The sequence below is a fragment of the Chelonoidis abingdonii genome, chromosome 6, assembly GCF_003597395.2.
Source record: "Chelonoidis abingdonii isolate Lonesome George chromosome 6, CheloAbing_2.0, whole genome shotgun sequence".
Lineage (NCBI taxonomy): Eukaryota > Metazoa > Chordata > Testudines > Testudinidae > Chelonoidis > Chelonoidis abingdonii.
This window is the reverse complement of record NC_133774.1, coordinates 103,698,853-103,711,385: the sequence shown is the minus strand read 5'-3', so window position 1 is coordinate 103,711,385 and position 12,533 is coordinate 103,698,853.

Here is a 12,533-nt window from a genome sequence, read left to right as displayed (position 1 = left end):
CATTTAGGCGACTTAGGCAGTCGCCTAGGGCGCCAGCATTATGGGAGGGGCGGCATTTTGCCGGGGGTGCGGCAGGCGGCTCCGGTGGAGCTGCCGCAGTCGTACCTGCGGAGGGTCTACTGGTCTTGCGGCTCTGGTGGACCTGCCGCAGGCATTTCTGCGGACGGTCCGCTGGTCCCGCGGCTCCAGTGTACCTGCCACAGGCATGCCTGCGGCAGCTCCACCAAAGCCACGAGACCCGCGTGTGGGGCGGTGAAATGGCCTGGCGCCTAGGGTGCCAGAAACCCTGGCACCGGTCCTGGTTTGCACAGCAGCAATATGCTGTATTCATTTTGGTCTTTGTCAGTTTTGTGGTGCACAGTTGCATGCTGAACCAGTTACAGCTTTCATGTGGCAATCTGAAACAACGGGGAGTCTACCTCAGTGAGGCTTTGCAACACTTTGATCTAGAGTTGGATGTCCTCAGTCAAATCTTGGTTCTAATTTTTAAGGCTCTTAATCAATTCTCCATGACAATTTTGCTCCACAGCAGTGATATAGGTGGAAAAATCAAGAATTTATTTTAAATAAAAATATCTTACATTTTCTGGAATGCAGAGCAAGTAGATAGAAAAATACCTCTACAGGCTTTCTCCATAGCTGTGGATTGGTGTGTAAAGACAAAGATAATAGGTGCCTTCAACAGACAAACGCGGCTGGATTTCTTTTGAAAATATGACTGTATGCAGGACCGTGCTGTTCACACTTGTAGACTTGATTTGGCTCACACTCACATCAGTGTTGTTCCTTCCTACACTAATGTAAATCATGAGCAACTCCACTGAAATCAATGGCGTTACAGCAGTGTAAACGACTATAAATGAGGAGAATTAGGCCACTGTCTTTCCATTCTCTTAATACAGCAAAATAGGGAATTATTTTAATGCTAGCTCCCCTTCCTGTTCTAATGCACCAGATTCTGCCATCAATTTATATCCTTGCAACCCCACTGATATCAGCACGTGGACCCCCTGAAAAAATCATTCTAAATTGTATGAGTAGCTGTTCATTCACTTCCCTCATTCTGTTCTTGAACTAACTTGTTAAATTAATCTTCTCTTCATTTATTTTATAGTGTCTTCATGTTTTAAATGCCGAATTCGTGAACATCTGTTTCAATCACAGTTGCAAACTCATTCCTTTTATGAGCTGTACACATTTTGGATAGATTTACTGTTGACCTTTCTTGGGAAATTGAATGTTTTCATTGTTACTAACATTTCTGTAATTGATACTGTAGTTACTGCCACCAGGGTACTTCTTTTTAAATGAAATACTGTGTCTTGGCTGATCTTCTTGCTTAAACATATTAAATGAGATAAATATTATTTAACTTTTCCAGACTTTGAAACAAAAAGTGTGATTAAACCCTTCTGCACTAAACAAATATAAATTGCCACTCAAATCAAATCCACTGCCAACAGTTTTAAATCTCTTATTTTGTTAAATGATGTCGTTTCACCACTTTACTTGTCATTAAATAATACAAATCAGAAAATTATATCTTATAAGTAACTGCCACATGACTATTCAGAAATGCAATAATCAAACTAAGATGAATGAACAAGCAGCTTTCCATCCTGCTCACAAAAAAAAAGTTGTTTTCCAGATACAGGAAAACAATGTGGAAGAATTTGACCTCCAGCCTGCAGAGAAATTATTTGAATCCCTCTTGGCATGACAAGTATCTAGTAAAAAGTGAAGATTTTGTTTCTTGGCAGAGTCTGACAAAGTGGCAGAATGTTCAAAATGCTTTCCAATTTAATGAGCATGTTAGATGGAGCTCTCTCTCATCTTGAAACAGTTTAAGCACTTGAGGAGACCAGGTGAAGATGCCACATACATGAAGTTGACAAGTTTCTCTCTACCTAGCCTGTCTTAGAGACAGATTTCCACATATGTATATGTGGTTTTGGTAGCGCCTCCTAACACTTCCAATTGCAAAATTCTGCTTTCAGTTGCTTAAAACATTGCCAACACTTAATCATTTGGGGTGCAATTTTATATGCCAGTTGTGTTCCTTAAGCTGTATTGTTTTGGCAAATTTCAGGAAAAAATGGTTCTGCCATTTCCAAGAATGAGAGTAGGAAAAAATATATTGTTTTGCCCAAGTTAAAAATTTTGGGTGACCTTTCTTTGACAACACTTAGTGCCCCAAATGCTTTGGAACAGGAACTTGAAACTTGTCTTTTGTGTCAGGGCTATGCCTTTTGCCATCCCTGTGAAAATTCACCCACATCTGGCCAATTTATAAGCCTTTAAAAAAAAAAATCACAGTTCACAGATGTTCAAGAGAAACTTCATCAGTTTTAACAGCTAATATATCCAAGGATTCTGTCCTAACAGAACATGTTTGAGCTTCTCACAGCTCCTAGTGCTGACCAGACGGCCCATGCTCCATCCCCACAGAGCAACTGAGCATGTTCCATCCCCAGGACTGGCTGGGCGAGGAGCCTGGGACAGGCAGGTGGGGTTGGGAATGTGGGGAGCTGGAAGCCTCTGAGGGACATGTGGGAGAGACAGAGACAGATGGCTGAAGGAGAGAACACTGAGATTGGATGAGGAGTTGGGGAAAGGGAGTGGGTAGATTAGAACTGGTTGAGAAAAAAAGAGGGACGGAGAGTCAGGGGCAAGATGTCAGGAGGAGGTTCTAGGGAGATTGAGGCTGGATGAGGAGTCCACAGAGAGAGACTAAGATTGGGGGCCAATGGGGGAAAGGAGAGAGAGATTGGATGAAGAGCCAGGAGGGGCAAACTGATTGGATGTGGGAAGGGTGAAAAGTGGGAGAGAGACTGGGATTTGGGGAACGAGTCCAGAAGGGAAGACTAGGACTGACTGAGCAAAGAAACTGGGACTGGGAGAAGAAGCGTGAGGAGTGGAGACAGTGACTGGGTAGGCACGGAGAGTAGGATTGGAACAAGAAGCCAAGGGGAAGAGAGATATGACAGGAATGGGTTGAAGGGGATGGGACAGAAGGGGTCAAGCTTGAGGAGAGAAAGGGATAACAAAACTGTGCTCTCTACAGCACACTTTCCTCCAGAACCTGGAATGGAACCCAAGATTCCCAAGGCTCACTAGTTCTCTGACATCAGCAAGCATCTGTGAGACCCACAGGCAAAGTGTGTCTCTGAGTCCTGTCTCGTGCTCGGCTGCATAGAGGATAACAGCGGTTACTATCAGTCACTCTGTTAGCTCAAGTGGCAGAGGTCTTGGATCTAAAAGTCACAATCCGCCGACGACACACACATGTGCCAGGATGATGCCATATGATAGAATTTGTACTTTTTCTGAATGCTTTTTTTAAAACCTAGGAAATTACATTAAAATACCTATGCTAAAAGAACATTATTAAGTTTACAAAGTCAAGCACTCAATAGGTAGGAAATGCTCGTGATAAATTACTGTGGATGGAAAAGGAAGTGTTTCAAGCACTCTCCCTATTAAGATAAAATTCGAACTACAAAAACAACAACATTGATAACCCCTGATTGAGAGCTTGAGCCTGCAAAATGCTGAACATTTTTGCCCTGGTCCAGAAAAACACTTCAGTCAATGTGACTAGTCACATGCCTAACTCACATGCCTAAAGTTAAGCATATGCTTAGGTGCTTTTCTGAATCAGGGCCAAAGTGCTGAGCACCTTGCAGGATAAAAGACCTTAAGGAGCTTTCTCTTTCTGCTACAGGATTGTCTAAAATTGTTTTTTTCAAGTGACCTACTTCAAAATAAAGCCCCAATCCTATAAAGAACTCTGTGTGAGTGGAGACCCACTGAAGTCTGTGGGGCCCTGCATAGGAGCAGAACTCCACCTATATGGAGCACCTTGTAATGTCAGGGTCTAAATACTAAACATATTACCATATCATAAAACAGAACTGCACATGATTCTGACACTGGAATTTCTTTGTAACCTACCTACAAATGTTTTAGTTCTCCAATTAAAAACAAGAGTAGAACAAGTTCAACAGGTGACATAGCAATACGAGTTTTAGTGATGAATTTTTACTTAGTAAAAATATCTTATCACTATAAATGGTCTACAGATATTTGTGAATAATGGGCAAGTGACATGCCTGCAGTTATGGTATTCTGAGAAGTAAAACACACAAAAGCAGATTCTGTGGATGGTACCAAAACATTGGTACTGGCTGACATCTTGAGATAATTTCAAAAATGATATATTTTGGAGGTGTATAAAATGATAGCAACACCAAGATTAAAAGGTGCTAGATTCCAAAACATAAAAGAACTAGGTTCCTATCTAGTGCCTTGTTTCAGAAGGTTGAATATTCAGAATCTTAGTGGAATATGCACACCACAGCACCACATATCAGGCAAGCCACACGTGTTCACCTTAGAAGTTATTGTCTGCACTGGACCTAATAACTATTAATAATGCTACCCTCAGGCTTTGCTGTTGCAACAGTTTTCAAGGCAATCTGTCTATAAACATGCAGTTTGGAGCTCTTTGACAATTCAGCTATTATACACAAAACTGTTCAAACTTGCTTATGGAAATTGTTACCACTCCCCAATAATACCATGGTATACTTTTTCATTATGTTAAGTTTCTTTTTTACCTGGAGCTTTGGAAATAGTAGGTAATAATTTGGTAGAATTTTATATTGGCACCATGATAGAGATCCCAATACTGAAAAGCATTTAAGCATGTGCTTGTATCAATCTCTCTTCTGTAAAGAGCTGAAGTACAGGCTTGAAGTTAAGGGGAAATCGTCAGATAACTGTTTAGCTTGCGGTCCAAGTTATTTACCATGACTTAAAAACTAACTTCTGTTCCTGGTTTGCCTGACTACCAGTATGTTCATCTTCTAGACCAGGGGTCAGCAACCTTTCATAAGTGGTGTGCTGAGTCTTCATTTATTCACTTTAAATTTAAGATTTTGTGTGCCAGTAATATACTTTAACATTTTTAGAAGGTTTCTTTCTATAAGTCTATAATATATAACAAAACTATTGTATGTAAAGTAAAAAAGGTTTTTAAAATGTTTAAGAAGCTTCATTTAAAATTAAATTAAAAGGCAGAGCCCCCCGGACCAGTGGCCAGGATCCGGGCCGTGTGAGTCCTACTGAAAATCAGCTTGCGTGCTGCCTTTGGCACACGTGCTGTAGGTTGCCTATCCCTGTTCTAGACACATTGTAAGATCCATCTATGTCAAACGGTCATTGGAGAAGGGTTTGGGAATGAAAATATGCTTTGAAGGCTGTTGAAAGGTGGCTGGAGATGAGGTTATGATGATGCTTAAAATATTAGTTGCCCAATAATGCAAGTAAAGAATGGTTTATTAGTTTGTATATAATTTATTAATGATTATACATGTCAATCTAAAATTTTACTTTTGGGTATTTCAGTATTGAAAAAAAACAATGAGATAAATGGATGATTTGTTTGCCATAGCTTGAATTAAATAAACATATAAATCACCACTCCATCCTTCTATAAGTGCGGGATTTATCCCTCTGGTATCATTTCCAGTACTTTGACCCATCTAGTTTTAAAAGTCCCAAAGGGAGTGATTGAAGCCCAACTGTTAGGGAAACTATTTCACAGTCTAATCTATCTTCCCTGCTGGGAAATTCTTTTATATTGAAAGTAGCTTTTCCCTTTTTGAATCTTATCCTTGTTTACTGTTAGTTATGCTCCTAAATAATTTTTCCTTCTCCTCTGACTTTACCAAGTATCTATACAGACTATTGTAATGCCCTGTCTTAGACACTGGTTAGTCAGATTACTATAAAAAATTAGGCTGAGATTTTCAAATCAGTCCAGAGGATTTAGCCACATATCTTCCATTTAAATCCCTCCTGAATCTATCCTTAAATCCCCTGCTCTGCTTTAAAAATCTCAAATTTAACTCTTAAACTTCAGTCAACCTCCTTAGCCACCTATCATTTCTGGTGCCCTTCTCTGAACTCTTTCCAATTTATCAGTGTATTTCTGTTTATATGATGCTCAGCATTGAATGCAACGTTTCAGGAATGGTTGCACCACACTTGTCTACCACTTCCCTGTTCTATGGCATCAGGCTTTGCCCAAGCACACCCAAATTGCACTGGTCTTTATTTTGTAGTCATATTGCATTTGAAAATTCATGTCTAAATTGACCACATGTCTAGTTAAATAATTTGACAGTTAAAACTCTCCTCAAAAACTATCAATGTTTTGCTTAAAAGTTGGGGCTAGCCCCTAAACTGGTGTTACCTGATGTAATCTTCATCTGAGCTATTCTGATTTATACCAGCTAAGGATCTGGTTCTAAAAGAGAAGATGAATCTTTCAATATATAATTTTCTTTTATTAAGTTCTCAAAAGTGTATGAGAGAAAAAACATAGCATAAAATATGCATATATGTTCAAAGGTAATGAGTAATAATTTAATTACAAAAGAAACATTTTTAGCAAAGATTCATGGTGATACACATCGAGTTATATTTTTGATCTACTGAAAATGCTCTACAACGCTTTATCTTTACTCCAAACTCTCTTACTGAGAAATCTCTTGTCACAACAGCACAAGGCCTATGTGAGACTAGAAGGGTAATAAATCACATGAATAAAAAGTCCTATGCCTGATATTTTTTGTAATTTGAAAGCAAAAAAAAAAAAATCCCAACATTTTTAAAAAGAGAAATTGAAATTTAAATCGAATGTAATAAAAAGTTTATGCTGGAACAGCCAAATGTTTTCAATTGGTAATATCTCAATAACAGTAGCAGGAAAATATTAATTGCAGCCTTTTAAAGAATTTTTCAGGCTAGCTGAAATACAGTTCCAATAATCAAGCCTAGATACACATGCAAACAAACAATCTGAGGGTGATCAACAAGAAAGTAGCCTAGAAATAGTTAAAATGGACATTGCAATGTCATAAATATGCTTTTCAAACAACAGCTGGGGGAAAAACACCTGGAGTTCATTCCCATCTGCTGCTACGTAGGTTTTTATCTTTGTAAAAAAGTATGAGGAAAACTGTTACTTTTTGCAAGATCATTTTTAGATCAAGTTCAGTTTTATCCAGTTTTGTGGTACCTTTCCGCCTTCCTCAGGCCTTCCTTCTCCCGGTAGGGCTTTCTGCTTTGCACAGGTGCAGCATATCTCAGAGCCATTGGAGGCTCTCTCCCTAGCTCATTCTGAACTGCTCTTTCTGCTCTGCAGTCTTTTCTAGGCCCTTCCTAGAAAGCAGAAAGGGAGGAACTTCTCATCTTCTCTTTCATGGGTCCCTCTGAGTTCTCTACTCTGTTTATGTAGTTATCTGTGTATCCCCCAAGCCTACCCTCCCATAACTGGGGCCAGTCACTATAATTAAGTCTGTACATCACATTGAGCTGGAGGATAGCTGTAAGGTCACTGGCAAGGACATAACAAATGACATTATGACATATATTTTAAAAAGAAATGTAACACCCTCCAATGAGAAGCAGTCACCAGACAGAGGAACAATAGCTGCTCACACACCATCAGGAAACAGAGCAGGGTCCTTCCCCACCCATTGCCAGGACCCAGCTGTAAGAACTTTGAAGAGCTGGGCCACAAAGTGGCATCTCACTCTCTCCCTCTCCCAGCAGGAAGAAAGAGAAGTGTCCTTCCTGCACCCCTTCCAACTCAAAGGTTGTCCCTGAGACAATGGGTTTTCAGAACCTCCTGCATGGAAAACCCATTAGTCCACAGGGAAAGTTGATTGACCACCTTCTCCACTCCTTTACCTCCTGAGGGGGCAACCATCACAGGTAGCAGTCAGAGCTCTCCATCTCCACCCTTCTCAAGAGCTGAGAGGAGGTTTTGGATAGGGGAAAGGGAGCAGCATTTACCTTCCCCCCTCCCCCACTAGCAGAAGCGGGAGAAGGAAGCAGAAAGAGCCCAGCAGCTCAGGGTGGCTCTGCTTCTTTCTCCCTCTCCTCTCTGTTCTTCCCCACCTGGAAAAACAGGGAATGTTCCCCTAGAACTGGGAAAGGGATGAAAAAGAAGAAGCAGAGATCTATTGGGGGCAATATGTTTGGCTGAGGGGATGCAGAGTTGTTGGGATGCTAGGGAAGATATATGGAAGAGCATGTGTGTGAATCAGGACCAGAATTAAGTGATGTGAGGCCATGAGGTGTACAATTAGTTGATGTTGGGGCTGGTGGGGTCCATAATTAATTGATATGGGGTGGGGGATAGGCAGATAAGGATCTGGAGGGGCACAGAATTAACTAAATTCTGGGGATTGTGAAGAAACTGTGCAAATAATATATCTACTGATATTGTGTCACAGGATGTTGGCTGGAATGGTAAATGCCAGGTATAGCAGTACTTTATGACACAGGCTACTTCTCCAACTATCACCTCTCACTATCATCCACCTCTGGAAAAAAAATTAAAATGCCTCCCACTTGAATCTCCACTTTGTACTGCTCTGAAGTAAAGCTTTGCCAGCATTGTCTCTTTCTCAACACCATGACAAGGAGTGTCAAGCACACTAGCTGAACATTGAGCATCTAGCACATCCCCCAGCTACCTGACTGGCCTTGCAAATTGGACAGTATACAGAGGGTTATGTGCTCTGATTTGCACCTATAATTCATTTTGTGTAAATTTGCAGAAGTAATTCACATCTGCAAAAAGGGGTTGTTTGAGCCCTTTTGGAAATGAACCCAAGGAAGTGAATTATTTTTACAAAATATAACAAAATTGAAAGGAATTACATATGAGGGAAAAAGTCCATCATTATATAAAATGAAGTCATGTCAACTGACATGAAATAGCTGAGGAATACTCAGCCCAGTACTTCATTTTCAATAAATACAAACAAACAATGAACAACTCAGTTGTGGTACTGAAATAAAAGTTTTGAATGGGTAAAAAGAGGATAATCTCAAACTCAAGAAATTCAAGAATTTTCCAGAAGAAGCCTTCAACTCCCTCCAACATTTCCTACAAAGAGTCATATTCTGCACATACTTATACTGGTGTAAATCTGGAGTAATTCTATTGATTCCAACTAATTAACTGAAACATTCGTGCTTTTATGAGTATTATAAGTACACACCTAATATAGATGTCACTCAGGATTTTTGAGATTTCCACGAATAAAAGGTTTGCATGGATCAGTCCCAGCTGTGAATAAGATTGATGACTGTAGATTCCTGTGCCCTGGAAGTATAGAGATGGTCTTTGAAATTATATAGGCATAATTGAAAGTCTACAGTTTGTCTTCTAGCTGGGAGCCTGCTGCAAAGTCCACAGAAATCAATGGAAAGATTCCCATTAAGTCAATGGAGCTGAGTCAGGCCTTGGATAAGAGAATAGCTTAAAAGAAGAGAGAACCTCAATAGACAGAGACCAAACTGAACAAGAGAATAAAGACTCAGAGCCAAATTCTGTTCTCAGTTACTCCTGTGTAAATCTAGACCAGCTAATGATTCCACTGGTTCCAAGTCCCTGTTTTGTTCTTCAGTCTGGTCTCTTACTACCACTGACCTGTTGATAAATTAGTACTTTTTTTGGAGGGGAGTGGGGGAGAGATGTTGCCTGAAATCATTTCCCCTTAACTCTCTCTTCCTCGCTGTGTTCATAATTCTCATTACTCTAGCTAATCTTATCTAAAATTCTTAACATATTTCCCCTAAAATTGCTCACTCAGATCTTGACTCCCCCCTCCGCACCCTTCCTTCTTCACTAAGCAAGAGACCCCATTAATAGTTTTAAGTGTCAGGAAACAAGGAAGCAAATTAGAGAGCACAGATTTGTTTGTACTTGCAGAAAAGAACATGACTGACTGGTAGGTTTTGAAGTTTCAAAAGCACCAAATGGGTGTTCTTTCCATAAACACAACTGATCTCATTCTAAAACAAAGGTTTAGGGAAAAAACAAACAAACAAACAAAAAACAACAGTTCAGAAGGCTCTTGGCCAGTCACCTGGAGTGGGTCACCTCTTAGTTCTACCTTTTATACATAAATAAATATTAATCAACTTGTTTATATCATGTCCTTCATCTTCCCCACTGCCAAAGTGCTTGGAGTGCTGCACAAGAGAATAAACACAAATACCATAATAAAATACCGACACACATCAAGAAGAGGAGGTCTCAATTAAAAGGAAAGAAAGAAAAAAGGATGGAAGAAAAGGGAAAGAGTAGAGGGCCCACATTCTAGAAGCACCTTAGGGACCTTTGAGGTACAACTTAAAAGTTGGGAAACCTTAACTGTGATACATTTCAGGGGGAGCAATACAGATAAAAGCATGCTTATCCGCCAGCTTCATATGAAATGGTGGAATGTCCACAGATGAAGTGTGAGTTCACAAAACTGTCAGTTCAAGGCTCATCTGAAGTATAGCCAGAGCTAATACCATTAAGAGGTATAAAACCATGCACACAGATAACAAGGTTATCTAGGCTAACAACTGATTTTTTTGATTCACAGACTAACACGGCTGCTACTCTGAAACAAAACAATTTGTTACAGATCAAATAATGTTTCATTCAACCCAAAATTAATCATTTCATTTCTGGCACTTTTAAGCATAAATAAAGGAAATGAAGGGAAAGCTTCCCAAAATGGCTAGAAGAGAAATGGTGCTTCTGCCCTCCTTATAACCTTTTAGCCCAGTGGTAGGGTAACACACCCGGTATGTAGGAAGTGGGTTCAGTTCCCCCCTCTGCCTCATGTGGAGGAGGGATTTGAACACCAGTCTCCTGCATTGCAGGAGAGTGCCTAGTCACTGGATATACTCTGAAGCTCTCCTGTTGAAGCTGTTCCACTGTATATAAATAATTGTATAGCTATTGGAGTATGGATCTGAACTTGGTGAATGCCTTAACCACCAGACTATAGAGTCATTCTCATGCTTTCTCTGACCCAATGACTATTCAAGTCAGTCATGTCAAATTTTCAAATCATTTCAGGTCAACCCAAACTGCATTTTTGATGAATAAACTAGTCTGAAAAATTTCAACCAGCTCTAGTCATCAGTTCACCACATACATGAATCATAGGGAACATGGCTCAGGATATTTCAGTTCTTTAAAAATAAACAGGCTTCTCCTTGATAAGTTAGAGGAACAGTTCACTGTGTTGACTGGTGTAGTAGAATTACTTACATATTCCTCATATTACAGGAGAATGATGCTGAACTGTGCAGTTCATTATCACTGAGGCTCACCTCCTTCCCCTGACCACAGCAGGATTTAATTCAGCAACAGGTTCTGAGACAATTGAATAACCTTTGAAAATGGACCTCTTACAGCTGACCAACCAGAGCTCTCATTCAGCAACTTCATTCAGCTATAACATGGCTTCTCAGAGGACAGTTCCTGACAGCAGCAGACCTCTAGAGGTACTCCTTTGTTTTTATAACTAAAACAATTCTCCACCTTATTATTATTTTTAACAGCTAAATTAACATTTCTTTAATATAAATACCTGTGTATTGTTGGTACTCAGGTTCTCTTTAACAGCTGCAGAACATGGCTGTCCTGTAAAGCAAGTTAATTCAAAGAGCCAAAGGTCCAATATGTTAAAGCTTCTAAAAAAAAAGTGTCCATAACACAATATTGAATGAAACAAACAACAATGGATTTTGTAGATAAAGAGAAGCCAGAGCAACCTTAAATCAGCTCCCTTGTGCTTTTGCATTTTGAGACATTATTTACATGATTACATACTATTTTTCACCACCGAACACATTCAGTGCATAGAATGGACAGTGCAAAGCGAATGAGAAGCTATTCACTATTTTGCCTTATCTTCATTGGTCAATGTGTGTCCCCATGCTCTATTTACTGCACACTATTCAAACCTTGCCTGATATAAAGAATTATAAATTTCCTCACGAGCTTTTCTATGGCACTCATCACTACAGTATCCAAGTGCTTGAAAAACATTAATATATTTATATTAATATAATACAACCCTTCTATAAAGTGAGGGGGGTTGTATTATCTCTCTTTTGGGGTAATAAAGATGGGGAGCTGATACACAGAGAGATTAAGGTCAAAAGTGTCCACTAATTTTGGGTGACAAATTTCAGATAACCTGAATCCTGATTTTTGAGAGTACGTAGCATTTTATATGTTCAAAGCACAGCCCTCATTGACTACAGCTGCAGTTGTGATTGCTCAGCACTTCTGCACATCAGGCTCCAAGGTCTCAAGTTGAGCACCCAGAAAATAAAGAACACACAGTAATGACCAGCCATGAAAAGCTTGGGTTAAGTGACTCGCTCAGCATCACACAGGAACTCTGTGGCAGAAGGAGGGATAGAAGCCATTCTTCCAGGCAACATTCAATGGTCTTAACCACTAACCCATCTTCTCTTTTCCTGCAGTCCCCTTCCTCATTCACTACATACCTTCCATCCTTTCTGTGACAAGAGGGAGGGCCTGGAGCACATCTATGTAGAATGCATTAGGTTGCAGCTCCTCTTCGGGTTTCTCCCAAACCTGTTACTGAAGTTCTGGCTGCACTTCTCTCTGCACCTCCTGATCCACTCATACC